The sequence below is a fragment of the Bos mutus genome, chromosome 16 (genome assembly GCF_027580195.1).
Source record: "Bos mutus isolate GX-2022 chromosome 16, NWIPB_WYAK_1.1, whole genome shotgun sequence".
NCBI lineage: Eukaryota > Metazoa > Chordata > Mammalia > Artiodactyla > Bovidae > Bos > Bos mutus.
The window spans coordinates 16,561,238-16,578,506 of NC_091632.1; the positions used below are offsets into that span (position 1 = coordinate 16,561,238).

Genomic DNA, 17,269 nt, shown 5'->3' on the forward strand with positions numbered 1-17,269 from the left:
CTGAGCATTGAAAGCATAATTATGTTTGATTTTGGAGTGAAAACCCATCAGCTTTGAGAGGAAGTCACACAGTAACCCCTGTATCTGACCTCTGTTTCTCCACTCTTGGTAATTCCCAGTATCACCAGAGCTGGATTTGAGAAAGGAATGGGAAGTGACTACAGAGGACACTCAGTAAATATGTGGCCAATTAACACATATTTCAATTATTTTTCTATTTGTAAACAATAAACAACTAGAACAAAAAATGGAAATAAAGTAACACTAAACTTATAAAATATTAGGGATAAGGCTAAAAATGGTACTATAGAGACATAATAAAGAAAGTTAGTCGCAGAGTCATGTCTGATTCTTTGCGATCCCATGGACTGCTCCAGGTTCCTCTGTCCATGGACTCTCCAGGCAAAAGTACTGGAGTCGGTTGCAGCCTCCCCTCCCCCACCCCATTTCCTTCTCCAGGTGATCTTCCCAACCCAGGAATCAAACCCAGGTCTCTTGCATTGCAGGCAGATTCTTTACCAACCGAGCTACTAGGGAAGGCATCATAAAAGCTTAAAGAAGATTTAAAGAAGACCTTAAAAAATTGAGTCAGACAATAATGATAAAAATAATAATGATAATAATGTAACTAACATTTACTAACTTCTTATAATGTGAGATGAATTATCTAAATGATTTCTTCAATGTCAGAAAGTTTAAGAGGTGTTTGCATTATTATCCTTATTTATAAAAAAAGAAAACTGAGGGAACATAAAGATAAGATAACATTTTGAACAGAAAGATCCAAATTCTTATTTTTTATTTTTTCTAATTTGCTCAACAACTTTGTAAATTAATGCAGTCAATTTACTCTATAAACTAATGCCATCTCAATCAAATTTAGATGATTGTTAATGGAACTTATTAAACAATTCTAAAGTTCACCTGAAAAAGGAAATGCTAGTAAAAAAGAAAGCTGAGAAAGTATTCAAAAACAAAGAAATATCAATTTTAAAAACTATTAAAATTATATTAAGGTGTAGTACAGTTGTTAGATGCACTCAAGGACTTACCACAGAGACAGGGACATAGAGGACACTCAATAAATATTTTGAAAATTAAAGTATATTTCTATTTATTGTTTCTGCGGCTTGCACCAATAGACACAGATACAAAAATCAAAGTTTACAGTAATTAAATACTATGCTATTAACACAAGGATTGAAAAAAATAGTTCAAGAAAGCAAATTAGAAAATCCAGGAACAGACATATAAGAGCATAGGAATTTGGTCTATAATAAAGATCAATTTCAAATCAAGAGGAAATGATAAATGATTCAACAAATAGCATTGGGAAAATTTGCTAATGAAATGGAAAAATCGGTTAGAGTCCCATCTTATAACACAGGCAAAAATAAAATACTGATAGATAAAAGTTTGAAAACATATTCACCCAAATGCAATATGCACAAATACGTGTGTGCACACACACGTAACACACACATGAACATTCTGGGAAAACAATTTTACCATCTTACTGTTTGGAAGATATTTTAAGCAACGCAAAACCCAGAAGCCATAAATAAGTAAAATAAAAGATGTGGCTAGATAAAATTACATCTCATAAATGGATAAAGAATAGATAAAGAAGATGGTGTGTGTGTGTGTGTGTGTGTGTGTGTGTGTGTATTGATGCTGCTGCTAAGTCGCTTCAGTCGTGTCCGACTCTGTGCTACCCCATAGACGGCAGCCCACCAGACTCCCAAGTCCCTGGGATTCTTCGGGCAAGAACACTGGAGTGGGTTGCCATTTCCTTCTCCAATGCATGAAAATGAAAAGTGAAAGTGAAGTCGCTCAGTCGTGTCTGACTCTTCGCAACCCCATGGACTGCAGCCCCCCCAGGCTCCTCTGTCCATGGGATTTTCCAGGCAAGAGTGCTGGAATGGGGTGCCATTGCAGCCATAAAAAAAAAAAAATGGAATTTTGCCATTTGTAGTAACTTGGAAGGATTTGGAATGGATTATGCTAATTGAAATAAGTCAGACAGAGAAAGACAAATATTGTATACAGAATCTAAAAAACATGACAAACTAGTAAATATAACAAAAAAAAAGGTGACTCACAGATACAGAGAACTAGTGGTTACCAGAGGTGAGAGGAAGGGGGAGGGACAGTAAAGGAGTAGGGGATTAAAGAGGAATTATGGGATTATATGGAATCGTGTGCAAAACTTTTGAAGTTGTAAGGCACTGTAGGACTTAAAGGCACTTTCATTAAATAAAAAAGTTTAAAAATTATGTTTCAGAAATAATAACCAAAAAAGCATGGGAAAAGATAAAATACAGACATATACATATAGACTATTAGCCTTACTATATAAAAAACATCTATAAATGCATTAATAAATTGTACCACTCTTGGTAAAATGATCAAAGATCATGAATTGTCAAAATACCAGAGAAGAAATGAAAGTGGCTAATGAATATCTGAAAATATGCTAATCGGTATCAGTTCAGTGGCTCAGTCATGTCCAGCTCTTTGCAACCCCATGGACTGCAGCACAGCAAGCTTCCCTGTCCATCACCAACTCCTGGAGCTTGCTCAAACTCATGTCCATTGAGTTTGTGATGCCGTTCAACCATCTTGTCCTCTGTTGTCCCCTTATCCTCCTGCCTTCAATCTTTCCCAGCATCAGGGTCTTTTCCAAGGAGTCAGCTCTCTGCATCAGGTGGCCAAAGTATTAAAGTTTGAGCTTCAGGATCAGTCCTTCCAATGAATATTCCTTCAGGGCTGATTTCCTTTAGGATGGACTGTGGATCTCCTTGCAGTCCATAGGACTCTCAAGAGTCTTCTCCAACACCACAGTTCAAAGGCATCAATTCTTTGGTGCTCCACTTTCTTTAAAGTCCAACTCTCTCATCCATACATGACTACTGGAAAAACCATAGCTTTGACTAGATAGATCTTTGCTGGCAAAATAATGTCTCTCCTTTTCAACATGCTGTCTAGATTGGTCATACCTTTTCTTCCAAGAAGCAAGCATCTTTTATTAATTTCATGGCTGCAGTCACCATCTGTAGTGATTTTGGAGCCCAAGAAAATAGTCTGTCACTGTTTCCATCGTTTCCTCATCTATTTGCCATGAAGTGATGGGACTGGATGCCATGATCTTATGTTTTTGAATGTTGAGCTTAAAGCCAGCTTTTTTCACTCTCCTCTTTCACTTTCATCAAGAGGCTCATTAGTTCCTCTTTGCTTTCTGCCATAAGGGTGGTGTCATCTGCATATCTGAGGCTATTGATATTTCTTCTGGTAATCTTGATTTCAGCTTGTGCTTCATCCAGTCCAGCATTTCACATGATGTACTCTGCATAGACGTTAAATAGGAAAGGGGTCAATATAGAGTCTTGACGTACTCCTTTCCTGATTTGGAACCAGTCTTTTGTTCCATGTCCAGTTCTAACTGTTGTTTCTTGACCTGCATACAGATTTCTCAGGAGGCAGGTGAAGTGGTCTTGTATTCCCATCTCTTTCAGAATTTTCCACAGTTTGTTGTGATCCACACAGTCAAAGGCTTTAGTGTAGTCAAAATATGCTTAACTTCACTGGAAATCAGAGAAATACAAATGTAAAAATAGTACCATTTTTGTCAATTAGATTAGAAAAATATTAATATCATCCAGTTTTGACAAGTACATGGGAAAATGGATACTCTCAAACATTATTGCAGGATTAAAGATAGTTCTTTTTAAGAGGATAAATTGACAGTAATTGTCAAAATTTAACATAATCTAATATTCTACATCTAACAACGAAAAATGTTCACAAAATATATTAAAGGTATAAGAATCTTCATTAAAGTATTATATTGAAATGCCCAAAATAAAACCTCTTAGTATATGAATGATCAAACAAATTGTTTTATGTTTTTAAAAGTAAATTACTTTATATCCTTAAATGGGATACTATTTGTGCTTTTTTAAATGAGATAAATCTTTATATATTAACACTGAAAATTCTCCAAGGCAAATTACTAACTAAAAAGTGTAGGAGCAGAGTAATGTAGTACTATATTCTGTTAATTCTAAAATCATTTCATTCACATTTCAACACTTCTGACATTGTGAGGCATCATACAACCGCATGTCTAATAATTATAATAGGTAGCATTTTTTCCTTCTCAGTAAAACATAAAATGATGGCATGTCTTAAAATTGATGCCTCTTAGACTTGATGAAATACAGTAAATCATATCATATCAGATCAGATCAATCGCTCAGTCGTGTCCGACTCTTTGCAACCCCATGGATCGTAGCACACCAGGCCTCCCTATCCATCACCAACTCCCGGAGTTCACTCAGACTCACGTCCATTGAGTCAGTGATGCCATCCAGCCATCTCATCCTCTGTCATCCCCTTCTCCTCCTGCCCCCAATCCCTCCCAGCATCAGAGTCTTTTCCAGTGAGTCAACTCTTCGCATGAGGTGGCCAAAGTACTGGAGTTTCAGCTTTAGCATCATTCCTTCCAAAGAAATCCCAGGGCTGATCTCCTTCAGAATGGACTGGTTGGATCTCCTTGCAGTCCAAGGGACTCTCAAGAGTCTTCTCCAACACCACAGTTCAAAACCATCAATTCTTTGGCGCTCAGCCTTCTTCACAGTCCAACTCTCACATCCATACATGACCACAGGAAAAACCATAGCCTTGACTAGCCGGACCTTTGTTGGCAAAGTAACATCTCTGCTTTTGATTATGCTATCTAGGTTGGTCATAACTTTCCTTCCAAGGAGTAAGCATCTTTTAATTTCATGGCTGCAGTCACCATCTGTAGTGATTCTGGAGCCCCCAAAAATAAAGTCTGACACTGTTTCCACTGTTTCCCCATCTATTTCCCATGAAGTGGTGGGCCCGGATGCCATGATCTTCGTTTTCTGAATGTTGAGCTTTAAGCCAACTTTTTCACTCTCCTCTTTCACTTTCATCAAGAGGCTTTTTAGTTCCTCTTCACTTTCTGCCATAAACATGGTGTCATCTGCATATCTGAGGTTATTGATATTTCTCCCGGCAATCTTGATTCCAGCTTGTGTTTCTTCCAGTCCAGCATTTCTCATGATGTACTCTGCATATAAGTTAAATAAACAGGGTGACAATATACGAACTCCTTGACAAACTCCTTAAATCATATAGTCCCACTTGTATTTAAAATTACATTTATCTATGTATCTAATAGAATGAGTAATTAAAAACTTCACTGATGCCTTTCTGGTGTACTGATCCTAAAGGGAAATGAAGAGGGAAGAGGAAAAGAAGAAGGAAGCGAATTTTCTTCCTTTCCCTTTAAGGGCAATCAGGTCTTTATATTCTTGAACTTGGTTCAGTTATCCCAGGGGACTTTACATGCTTTTAACCATCAAATCTAGGGTTTGATAGCACTATCCCCACCTCCCAAAAAAAGGATGGAGGCTTTTCTGTCATAAGGGGAAGCAAGGGATGTAGACCAACTCCATGCCCTGATGACTCAGAGGAGATGTGAACTTAGGGTTGGGATGAGATGAGAAAGTCGCTTCCCTGAAGTGAAAGGATGGATAGAATTGCTACATGGCTGCCTGTGGAGGACAGAGTGCTAAGCATACAGTGCTGAAGACAGAAGCCAACATGTCTGCAACCATGCTTGTCACAGCAGCAGAGATGCCCCAGGAGACCCACCTGCCTTAGGAGCCACTGGTGTTATAAGCAAGAAGCGCTGAGTACAGAAGCAGAAGCGACTGAAGACCTAAGGTCTATCCTCAATCTTACTGGATAAGCCCTTGATCAACCTCAAGGGAGAGAGAGAGTCCCCTCAGGTAATCAAGTTTAAATGTCCAGCCAGCTCTGCTGGACGGGTGCTGGGGCAGGTTATAAAAGAAAATGTCTTATTACTGCTAGATTCTGAATGTTCTGGACCAATCTGTACCAGAGAGAGACAGATTAGATAGAAAATAGATAGACAGATCATAGACTTTGTTGCTGTTCAGTCACTCAGTCCGACTCTTAGCAAACCCAAGCACTGCAGCACACCAGGCTTCCCTGTTCATCACCAACTCCTGGAGCTTGCTTGAACTCACGTCCATTGGGTCGGTGATGCCATCCAACCATCTCATCCTCTGACGTCCCCTTCTCCTCCTGCCTTCAATCTTTCCCAGCATCTGGGGCTTTTCTAACGAGTTGGCTCTTCACATCAGGTGGCCAAAGTATAAAACGTGGTCCACTGGAGAAGGGAATGGCAAACCACTTCAGCATTCTTGCCTTCAGAACCCCATAAACAGTATAAAAAGATGATAGCTAGATAGAGAGATACATAGATGATTGATAGATAGAAGATGATAGATATGATAGATACTTGATTGATAGAAAATAGACATAATAGATACAGATAAATGATAGATAAGAGATACTTGGAATTCAAGAGAAAAATGCAGGATATCTTTCATTTTTATTGCATATTATTATTTGAAATTTTTACAGCTTTATTGCCTTCAAAATTTTAAAAGATTTCAAAAGAAATTTTTCTTAAAAAACATGATAAAGTGCAAATCAGTATCTCTGTCTTAATGTATACATTTGCTTATTTAACTTATATGTATTGAGTGCACCTTATACGCCCAACAGACTTCCCTGGTGGCTCAGATGGTAAAGCATCTGCCTGCAATGCAGGAGACCCGGGTTCGATCCCTGGGTTGGGAAGATCCCCTGGAGAAGGAAATGGCAACCCACTACAGTACTCTTGCCTGGAAAATCTCATGGACGGAGGAGCCTGGTAAGCTACAGTCCATGGGGTCATAAAGAGTCGGACACAACTGAATGACTTCACTTTCACTTTCTATATGCCCAACACTCAGCTCGGTTCAGGGAAGGCATGAATAAGACCAGGCGCTCACAGTCTACAAAATGCAAACATGCCTGAAGAAAGCACTTCAGTTGGGTGGGCCCCTTCATCTCTAGACAAAATTGCAAGCCTCTTGCTGGTTGTACCCAGAGTGAGCCAGCAGTAACTGTGGCTTCCCCAACTCAGAACTTGAATTGGTGCATCCCAGAGGCCTTGAGGCTTTAGTTTTGCCTGAACTATGTGCCGTGGCCCCCACATGGCCTGTGGTAAGCTGCTGTCTGGGAATTAGCTCCACAACTTCTCAAACAGCTGCTGAGAGTTGTCGGGGGCAGAGCATCTCTGAGGTCACAGCCAAATGATCTTCAGGCGTTCTTCTCTTTCATTCCTTCAACAAACATTTGTTCTGGGCTTCGTGGAAACAATGATGAGTAAAGTAGGCGTGGTTCTTATCCTAGAGGAGGCTGTACTCTAGGTCGAAGACAGGCAGGCCCTGAGTTTGGAGGAACCAGGTAGCATTTGACAGCAGAGAAGGCTGTGGCCCTGGAGCCAGGGAGCCAGAGGGAGGACATTTCCAGAAGAGGAGGTTGTGATGGTGAGGATACTCTATTACACTGGGGGAGGCAAAACATGCAGCTGTTATTATTTTCTTCACCTGACAGCTTCCCAGATGGTGCTAGTGGGAAAGAACCTACATGCCAATGCAGGAGAGATGTAACAGGCAAGGGTGGGGAAGATCCCCTGGATGAGGGCATGGCAATCCACTCCAGTATTCTTGCCTGGAGAATCCCATGGACAGAGGAGTCTGATGGCTATAATCCATAGGATTGCACAGAGACAGACATGACTGAAGCAATTTAGCAGGCACACACGACAGAAGAGAAGTGTCACTCTTGGCTGATCTGCTCTATCCCTGATTAAAACATCCTTCCCCAAAAATGTCTTTTATTCAGTAAATGGTATCATCCACTCGTCTGCTCCCATCACTTCATGGGAAATAGATGGGAAAACAGTGAAAACAGTGTCAGACTTTATTTTTTTGGGCTTCAAAATCACTGCAGATGGTGACTGCAGCCATGAAATTAAAAGATGCTTACTCCTTGGAAGGAAAGTTATGTCCAACCTAGATAGCATATTCAAAAGCAGAGATATTACTTTGCCAACAAAGGTCCGTCTAATCAAGGCTATGGTTTTTCCTGTGGTCATGTATGGATGTGAGAGTTGGACTGTGAAGAAGGCTGAGCGCCGAAGAATTGATGCTTTTGAACTGTGGTGTTGGAGAAGACTCTTGAGAGTCCCTTGGACTGCAAGGAAATCCAACCAGTCCATCCTAAAGGAAATCACTCCTGAATATTCATTGGATGGACTGATGCTAAAGCTGAAACTCCAGTACTTTGGCCACCTCATGCGAAGAGTTGACTCATTAGAAAAGACTCTGATGCTGGGAGGGACTGGAGGCAGGAGGAGAAGGGGACGACAGAGGATGAGATGGCTGGATGGCATCACCGACTCGACGGACGTGAGTTTGAGTGAACTCCGGGAGTTGGTGATGGACAGGGAGGCCTGGCGTGCTGCAATTCATGGGGTCGCAGAGTCAGACACGACTGAGCAACTGAACTAAATTAAACTGAACTGAACTCATCTACTGGCCCAAGCCAAGAACCCAGAAGTCTTCTGTCTTTCTTCTCTCTAGTCCCACATCTCATCAACCGTTATATGGCCGTCCATTCACATTCCTTATACCACTCAAATCCCTTCACTTCTCCCTAGGTGCAGCTCTTTCTTTAATACTTTGCTTTTTGACTGCATCGAGTCTTACTTGCAGCACATGGACTTCTTTCTAGTTGTGGCACGTGGACCCCAGAGCACGCAAGCTCTGTGCTTGTGGCACATGGGATCAGTTGCCCTGAGGCATGTGGAATGACCAGGGATTGAACCCACATCCCCTGCATTGGAAGGTGGATTCTTAACCACTGGATCACCAGGGAAGTCCCTCTAGACACAATTCTTAACTCAGGTCCCCATCAACTCTGATCTCTGGTTCTACAATGGCAAGAAGTACACAATATCAGGAGTGGCATTTTTATACAGGATGTTTCCACCCCAACATGAATTCATTCTCCTGTACTGTGTGCAGAGTGATTTTTCGGAAGCATTCATCTGCCCCTCTATTCAACATCTAGAGTTTTACCATTGCTCCAGAATAGAGTTCAGATTTTTTAGTGTGGCTCTTCACACCCCTTATGATCTGTCCCTGGTTCCTTCCCTAGCTCTCCACTCCTGCTATCATGAAAGCTTCTTCTGTGCTGGTCCCCCTTTTCCAATCTCATGGCAATCCTCCAAACTACTGTTGTAAGCAATCAATCTTTCTATATCACATCACTGATATTTCCCAGATTATCACTAATCTGGGGCTCCCTTTCACTTCAGGATTATAGCCAATCCTCTTAGCTTGGCAGATAAGACCCCTTAGGATATCACCCCTACCTTTTCCTTTTGCTGTATTTCCCACTGCTTCCTCCCTTCCCTCTAATTCTTCTTTTTTCCCAATATTTATTTATTTTTAGCTATGTCAGATCTTAGTTACAGCACACCAGCTTAGTTGCTCTGCTACATGTGGGATCTTAGTTCCCTGAGCAGGGATTGAACCTGCATACCCTGCATTGCAAAGGCAATGCCAAAGAATGCTCAAACTACCACACAATTGCACTCATCTCATATGCTTGTAAAGTAATGCTCAAAATTCTCCAAGCAAGGCTTCCACAATACATGAACCGTGAACTTCCAGATGTTCAATCTGATTTTAGAAAAGGCAGAAGAACCAGAGATCAAATTGCCAACATCCGTTGAATCATCAAAAAAGCAAGAGAGTTCCAGAAAAACATCTACTTCTGCTTTATTGACTATGCCAAAGCCTTTAACTGTGTGGATCACCACAAACTGTGGAAAATTCTGAAAGAGATGGGAATACCAGACCACCTGACCTGCCTCTTGAGAAATCTGTATGCAGGTCAGGAAGCAACAATTAGAGCTGGACATGGGACAACAGACTGGTCCCAAATCGGGAAAGGAGTACGTCAAGGCTCTATATTGTCACCCTGCTTATTTAACTTATATGCAGAGTACATCATGAGAAATGCTGGGCTGGAGGAAGCTGGAATCAAGATGGCCCGGAGAAATATCAATAACTTCAGATATGCAGATGACACTACCCTATGGCAGAATGCAAAGAGAAACTAAAGAGCCTCTTAATGAAAGTGAAAGAGGAGAGTGAAAAAGTTGGCTTAAAGCTCAACATTCAGAAAACTAAGATCATGGCATCTGATCCCATCACTTCATGGCAAATAAATGGGGAAACAGTGGAAACAGTGTCAGACTTTATTTTGGGGGGATTCCAAAATCACTGTGGATGGTGATTGCAACCATGGAATTAAAAGACACTTGCTCCTTGGAAGAAAAGTTATGACCAACCTAGACAGCATGTTAAAAAGCAAAGACATTACTTTGCCAACAAAGGTCCATCTGGTCAAATCTATGGTTTTTCCAGTAGTCATGTATGGATGTGAGAGTTGGACTATAAAGAAAGCTGAGCAAAGAATTGATGCTTTTGAACTGTGGTGTTGGAGAAGACTCTTGAGAGCCCCTTGGACTGCAAGGAGATCCAACCAGTCCATTCTAAAGGAGACCAGTCCTGGGTGTTCATTGGAAAGACTGAAATTCCAATACTTTGGCCACCTGATGAGAAGAGCTGACTCATTTGAAAAGACCCTGATGCTGGGAAAGATTGAAGGCAGGAGGAGAAGGGGATGACAGAGGATGAGATGGTTGGATGGCATCACCAAGTCAATGGACACGAGTTTGAGTGAACTCCAGGAGTTGGTGATGGACGCTGAAGCAGGGCGTGCTGTGGTTCACGGGGTTGACCCTGTATTGGAAGGTGAATTCTTAACTACTAGACTTCCAGGGAAATCCCTTCCCTCTAATTCTTGCCCTTTATGTCCCTACTATATTGAATTTCCTATAGTTCCCAATATACCCACTGTCATTTCATGTCTCAGTACATTTGTACAGATGTTCCCACTGCCTAAATGTTTTTTTTTTTTTTTTTCTTATTTGTGGCTTGAACTTTTTGTTACTTTCTAAAACACTATTCAAATGTTGAATACAAAAACTTTTTTTAAAGTCGCTTAGTCGTATCTGACTCTTTGTGACCCTATGGACTATACAGTTCATGGAATTCTCCAGGCCAGAAAACTGGAGTGGGGAGCCTTTTCCTTCTCCAGGGGATCTTCCCAACCCAGGAATGGAACCCAGATCTACCACATTGGAAGCAGATTCTTTACCAGCTGAGCCATAAGGGAAGCCCTATGAAAATCTAGAATAATATTAATCCAAACTATTAACAAGCATAAGAACAAAGATTCCAATATGCACTGATTCAAAAGCTTATTTTCCATATAGTCTTTCTGAAAAATTTACATGAGCTATATTCCAACAGAATGAAGCTAAAAAGAAAAAAAAGGATGAAGATGTGGAATAAAGAGAAAGTAAAACAGTTATATGGAAGATAGGTTGATAGTTGTGCAGCAAGCTTGGAGTATAATTAGTTTAAATTAGAACAGGAACTCAATAGCTGCAAGAAAGATGTCTTTAGAAAAGTTAGAAAGATTCTGCATGGTGGGCAGAATGAGTAAGAAACCAAAAATATTTGTGAAATGATAGTGAAATTATGTTTCATCTCATAACAAGGAAAAAAGAAAATAACCAAGGGAAAGTCTAAGAGAATCAAAAAAAGAAATTTAAAAATTTTTATGAAAGAGAAATTAAGGGAAAATAAAATGTGATTTTAAGCAATTGATACATTATGTGAAGATAATGCATTTTAAAAATACATATATCATGGCAACAATAACTAAAAAAATCTGGCATAGTGATATTGAAATCAGACCAAAAAGCTGATAAAAGAAATAAAAGGGGATTAAAAAAAAGAATACTTTTGAATGAACTCTAGAAACATTCTCCCACAAGTGACATGGAATCCATGCCAGAAGGTAAGTTTAATGAGGGCAGGCAACTTTTCTTGCATAATGCAGACAACTAAAACTGCCTATGATGAGGCAGGGAGTCAGTGGCTATTTAGTTAATGAATAATTTGAACCAGTCAAGAAGAAAATGTACTCTTGACACTCAGCCTGGCTTAGCAATGCCCAACACTTACATACTTTGATAGTATAAATGCTGTTTACTGTTTGTTACCACTGAGGATCAGTATATGGACCTAAGAGAGTGAACTACAAGGTGGTTACAGAGAAGAATGTAAAGGTTTTCAACGTTGGCAAAGTGAAAACAAAGGCGTGACTGGCCAAAGTTGGGAGATGAAGAGAGGGAAGAATTAGGAATATTAATGCCCTCAACTGGGGAGTGAAAAAATACAGTCTAATGATGACAGAAGTAGAATTAGAGATTTAAAGATGATATTTAAGGCTATAAAGGTAACCAATAGCAGGACTAGGGGTATCCAAGAGCTATTATCAGACTTCTCTCCAGTATGTACAATAGCTCAATGAAAATAGCTAAATGATCTTACCCAGCCTCGTGGCCTGGAAGACCATCTATACACAGGCAACTCCCAAATGTGTGGCTTAAGCTGGATAATCTCTCAGACTCCTACATCCAACTGTCTATTTAACATTTCGTCTCAGATATCTGCTAAAAATTTCAAGTTTAATCAGCTGCTGCTGCTGCTGCTAAGTTGCTTCAGTCGTGTCCGACTCTGTGCGACCCCATAGACGGCAGCCCACCAGGCTCCCCCATCCCTGGGATTCTCCAGGCAAGAACATTGGAGCAGGTTGCCATTTCCTTCTCCAATGCATGAAAGTGAAACATGAAAGGGAAGTCGCTCAGTCGTGTCTGACTCGTAGCGACCCCATGGACAACAACCCACAAGGCCAGTCCGTCCATGGGATTTTCCAGGCAAGAGTACTGGAGTGGATTGCCATTGCCTTCTCCAAGCCCAGCAGTGCCTTTAAAGAAATTCTCTCTTGCAACAATAAAGTAATTAAAAGCACTTCAAATCTTTACACAATTTCTAAGTGATATGCTGTAAGACAAAGTGCAACGTTAAAGTACAACAAACATGTGAAAATTTCTTTTTCTCCATCTCTGCTCCTTCTAAAATCTCCCACATGTCAGCATCAGCTCCCTGAAACCCACCCACTCTCAACTCCTACTTTTCACTTCCAACTTCCTCAGATCCTTGTGTAAACATTTTTCCACCCTCCCCAATCTCTTACAGTGCTTCCCTCTGTGAATGGTGAGGAATAATAAATGCACATATAGGATTACAGCATCCCAGGAATGGATCCAGGTACTTCACATACATCGACTCATTTAATCTTCAAATCAACAAAGAAAGATAGCATTATTATATCCCATACATAAAGACATAGATGTAGAAGGAAATGATTTGCCCAAGGTCACTCAGCTAATAAGTGGAAAAATTGAGATTTAAACCTTGTCTGTCTGGCTCCAGAGCTTGTGTTCTTAACTGCTACATTATCTAGTTCATGAAACCCTCAGATTTCTTTCTTTCATGCCCCATATCATATGTTCATCACCTAGATTTTCCACAGCAAAGGAGATTCTGAGAGTTGCCTCTACAAGCAATAATTATTCCATGTTAGAAATCAGCGGAAAGAAGGAAAATTGAAAACACTCAAAATAAAAATTCCCCCACACCAGAGATAGTAATAAGGTTTGCCTCAATAGAAATAGGAAGAATAAAATGCATGGAAGAAAATGTATTACTGAAAACGATGGGAATATACAAACTGGAAGTCGTGAATTTCTCTGGATTAGAGGACCCCAGGATATGCTGTCTTGGAAGATCGCAACATGCAGCTACTATTATCCACTTGCAAGTTCCCTCAAGCACCATTAAAACTGCACCTGCTGGAAATGTAAACTGGTACAGCGGCTATGGAAAACAGCATAGAAATTCCTCAAAAAACTAAAAATAGAACTACCATATGATTCAACAACCCCACTCCTGGGTATATACTGTAATTCAAAAAGACACATGGACATACAACTATGTCCATAACACATTATTTACAATAACCAAGACATGGGAACAACCTAAATGTCCATCAGCAGATGGATGGATGAAGAAGATGTGCTATATATATGCAATGGAGTATTGCTCAGGAGTGAAAAATAAAGAAATAATGCCATTTTCAGCGACACAGATGGACCTAGAGGTTATCATACTAAATGAAGTCAGACACACAAAGACAAATACCATGTAATATCACTTGCATGTGCAATATGAGATCTGACACAAATCAACATATGCACAGAACGGAAACGGACTCACAAGTAAGAATAGACTTGTGGTTCCAGAGGGGAGGGGAGGCAGGGGATGGAAGGAGTGGGAGTTTGGGACTAGCAGATGAAGACTATAGAATGGATAAACAGCAGGGTCCTGGTATATGACACAGAGAACTGCAGTCGATATTTGCAGTAAACGACAATGGAAGAGAATATATATATGTATATATAGATGAATCACTTTGCTGTATATTAAAAATTAATACAACATTGTAAATCTACTGACCCTCAATAAAATAAATTAAAAAGAATTATGCCTTCGGCCTCCTAACTCCTATGAGTCCTTTACTCTTTAGAGATGGCTGCGTTCTCTTCATATTCCATGTGCTTGTCTATATTTGGGCAATCCTTAAGATTCTTGTCCCTTGTGTACATGTCTTGTATAGTTGCCTGACTTTGTATGTGGGCAGAACTTATGAATATGATGAGTTATCACTCTCCTTGTAAGGCTCCATTATATGGCAGAGATGATAGTACTTTGCAGATGTAATTATGGTCCCTAAGCAGTTGACTATGAGTTAATCAAAAGAGTTACCCTGACTGTGCTTGGACTAATCAGGTGAGCTCTTAAAAGAGATTTTTCTGCTTGCTTTGTAAAAGTAAATGCCATGTTATGAACTGTCTATTATAGGGGGCCACATGGCGAGGACCGGATGGCAGCCTCTAGTAGTTGAAAATGGTCCCACCTGAAAACTCTGAAATGATACATTTGTGTCAAATTTTTTCTATGAAAATTACTTTCACCGTGTGTAACTAAACATGATTTATTATCTATAAATTTACAAGGCTTTATAAATAAATCAGTTCCCAAATCATAAAACAATTTCAAACTTAAAATACACATTATCAGTAGACATGCATTTCACTAAGGCTGCCAAATGCACTTGACTTTTCTTGATTCTCAAATGATGACATATCCAGAAGTTCTGACAATGCTTCTTTGAGGTTCTCTTTCTCCACTATGGGTCTTCCCTTGTGGCTCAGCTGGTAAAGAATCCACCTGCAATGCAGGAGACCCCAGTTTGATTCCTGGGTCGGGAAGATCCCCTGGAGAAGGGATAGGCTATCCACTCCAGTATTCTTGGGCTTCCCTTGTGGCTGAGCTGGTAAAGAATCTGCCTGGAATGAGGGAGACCTGGGTTTGATCCCTGGGTTGGGAAGATCCCCTGGAGAAGGGAAAGGCTACCCACTCCAATATTCTGGCCTGGAGAATTCAATGGACTGCATAGTCCATGAGGTCACAAAGAGTCAGACACAACTGAGTGACTTTCACTTTCATTTTCTCCACTATGGCAAGTCACGGTGGTTTTCTCTGGGCAGTTGAATTTGCAGATTGTCTTCTAAAGACCACAAATCAATGGAGAGGATCATTCTGCTACCTGTCCCTACTACAGTCTCCAAGTCTTTAACGCTTTTGATTTCCAAGAGATGAAGCTGTTACAATGCACTGTTCTTGGCCTTCAGTTTGCCAGGGCTTCTATAACTTTTTTTTAAAGTGTAAAGCCTTCGTAACATTCAGTTATATTAGTGTTGCTAATTACTTCAATTTTTTTTTGAGTTCTAGACACATTTCAGACTCTTTGATACTTCCTTAAAAAATATATATGCAGGAGTGGAATGGGGGGTGGAGGGTGTTTCGAGAGGGAGAGGATATATGTGTACATATAGCTGATTCATATTGCTGTACAGCAGAAACTAAAGCAGCATTGTAAAGGCATTATCCTCCAATTAAAAAAAAAAAAAAAAAGATGAGCCCTGGGAGACGCTGGCTGTTCGGTTTTCCGAGGAGCGGCTGCTACTGGTGGCCTTTTTGCAGATATATTGTTGTCACTGAACACTGGCCCTAGAGAAGCTCAGCCATCAATATGTCCAAGTACAAACTGATTATGTTAAGACATGGAGAGGGTGCCTGGAATAAAGAGAACCGCTTTTGTAGCTGGGTGGATCAGAAACTCAACAGTGATGGACTGCAGGAAGCGCGGAACTGTGGGAAGCAACTCAAAGCACTAAACTTTGAGTTTGATCTCGTGTTCACATCCATCCTGAACCGGTCTATCCACACAGCCTGGCTGATCCTGGAAGAGCTGGGGCAGGAGTGGGTTCCTGTGGAGAGCTCCTGGCGTCTCAACGAGCGTCACTACGGAGCCTTGATCAGTCTCAACAGGGAGCAGATGGCATTGAATCATGGCGAGGAGCAGGTGAGGCTGTGGAGAAGGAGCTACAACGTGACCCCTCCTCCCATCGAGGAGTCCCATCCTTACTACCATGAAATCTACAACGACCGGAAATATAAAGTGTGTGATGTGCCTTTGGATCAGCTGCCACGATCCGAGAGCTTAAAGGATGTTCTGGAGAGACTCCTTCCCTATTGGAATGAGAGGATTGCTCCTGAAGTATTGCGTGGTAAAACCGTTCTGATATCTGCTCATGGAAATAGCTGCCGGGCACTCCTGAAATATCTGGAAGGTATCTCGGATGAAGAAATTATCAACATTACTCTTCCTACTGGGGTCCCCATTCTCCTGGAACTGGACGAGAACCTGCATACTGTTGGGCCTCACCAGTTCCTGGGCGACCAAGAGGCTATCCAAGCAGCCATTAAGAAAGTTGACGATCAAGGAAAAGTGAAACGAGCTGACAAATAAAGTTTTTCCCACGTGCTGGCTAGGAATAGCTGCAGAAGGAATGGCATGCGGTGTGTTATGAGTGCTCATCTCCCACCCCCTTTTTTTTTTCTGTCTTCCCACCTGATTTTTCCAGATCTAGGCTGTGGGGTAGAGTTTGTAGAGGTAATTAGGTCTTAACGTTGGCCCAGTTAAAGGCTTTAGAATGCCCATAGCCTTATGTGCTAACCCCTGCCAGCCTCCTTTTAATTAGTCACTAAGTTAATCACCAGTGGGGCTTAATCAATGTCCTAAGTTTCTGAGATGGAAAAGCAACAAGTGAAGCTTAAGTTCAAGGTCGTCCTCATTCAGTAAATCAGTATTGAGTCACTATTGACAGACCTTCACTTCAATAAGACGTTTGTATTTATAGAAA

General features: G+C 40.7%; 1 non-coding gene and 1 pseudogene across 1 annotated transcript; both read left to right on the plus strand.

Moving 5' to 3' along the window:
- Positions 1–6,630: 6,630 nt before the first annotated feature.
- Positions 6,631–6,702, plus strand: TRNAC-GCA (transfer RNA cysteine (anticodon GCA)). Its single transcript has one exon. It is a non-coding gene; the product is annotated as a tRNA-Cys (tRNA).
- A 9,281-nt stretch (positions 6,703–15,983) lies between these two features.
- Positions 15,984–16,921, plus strand: LOC138991173 (bisphosphoglycerate mutase pseudogene; annotated as a pseudogene).
- Positions 16,922–17,269: the final 348 nt, after the last annotated feature.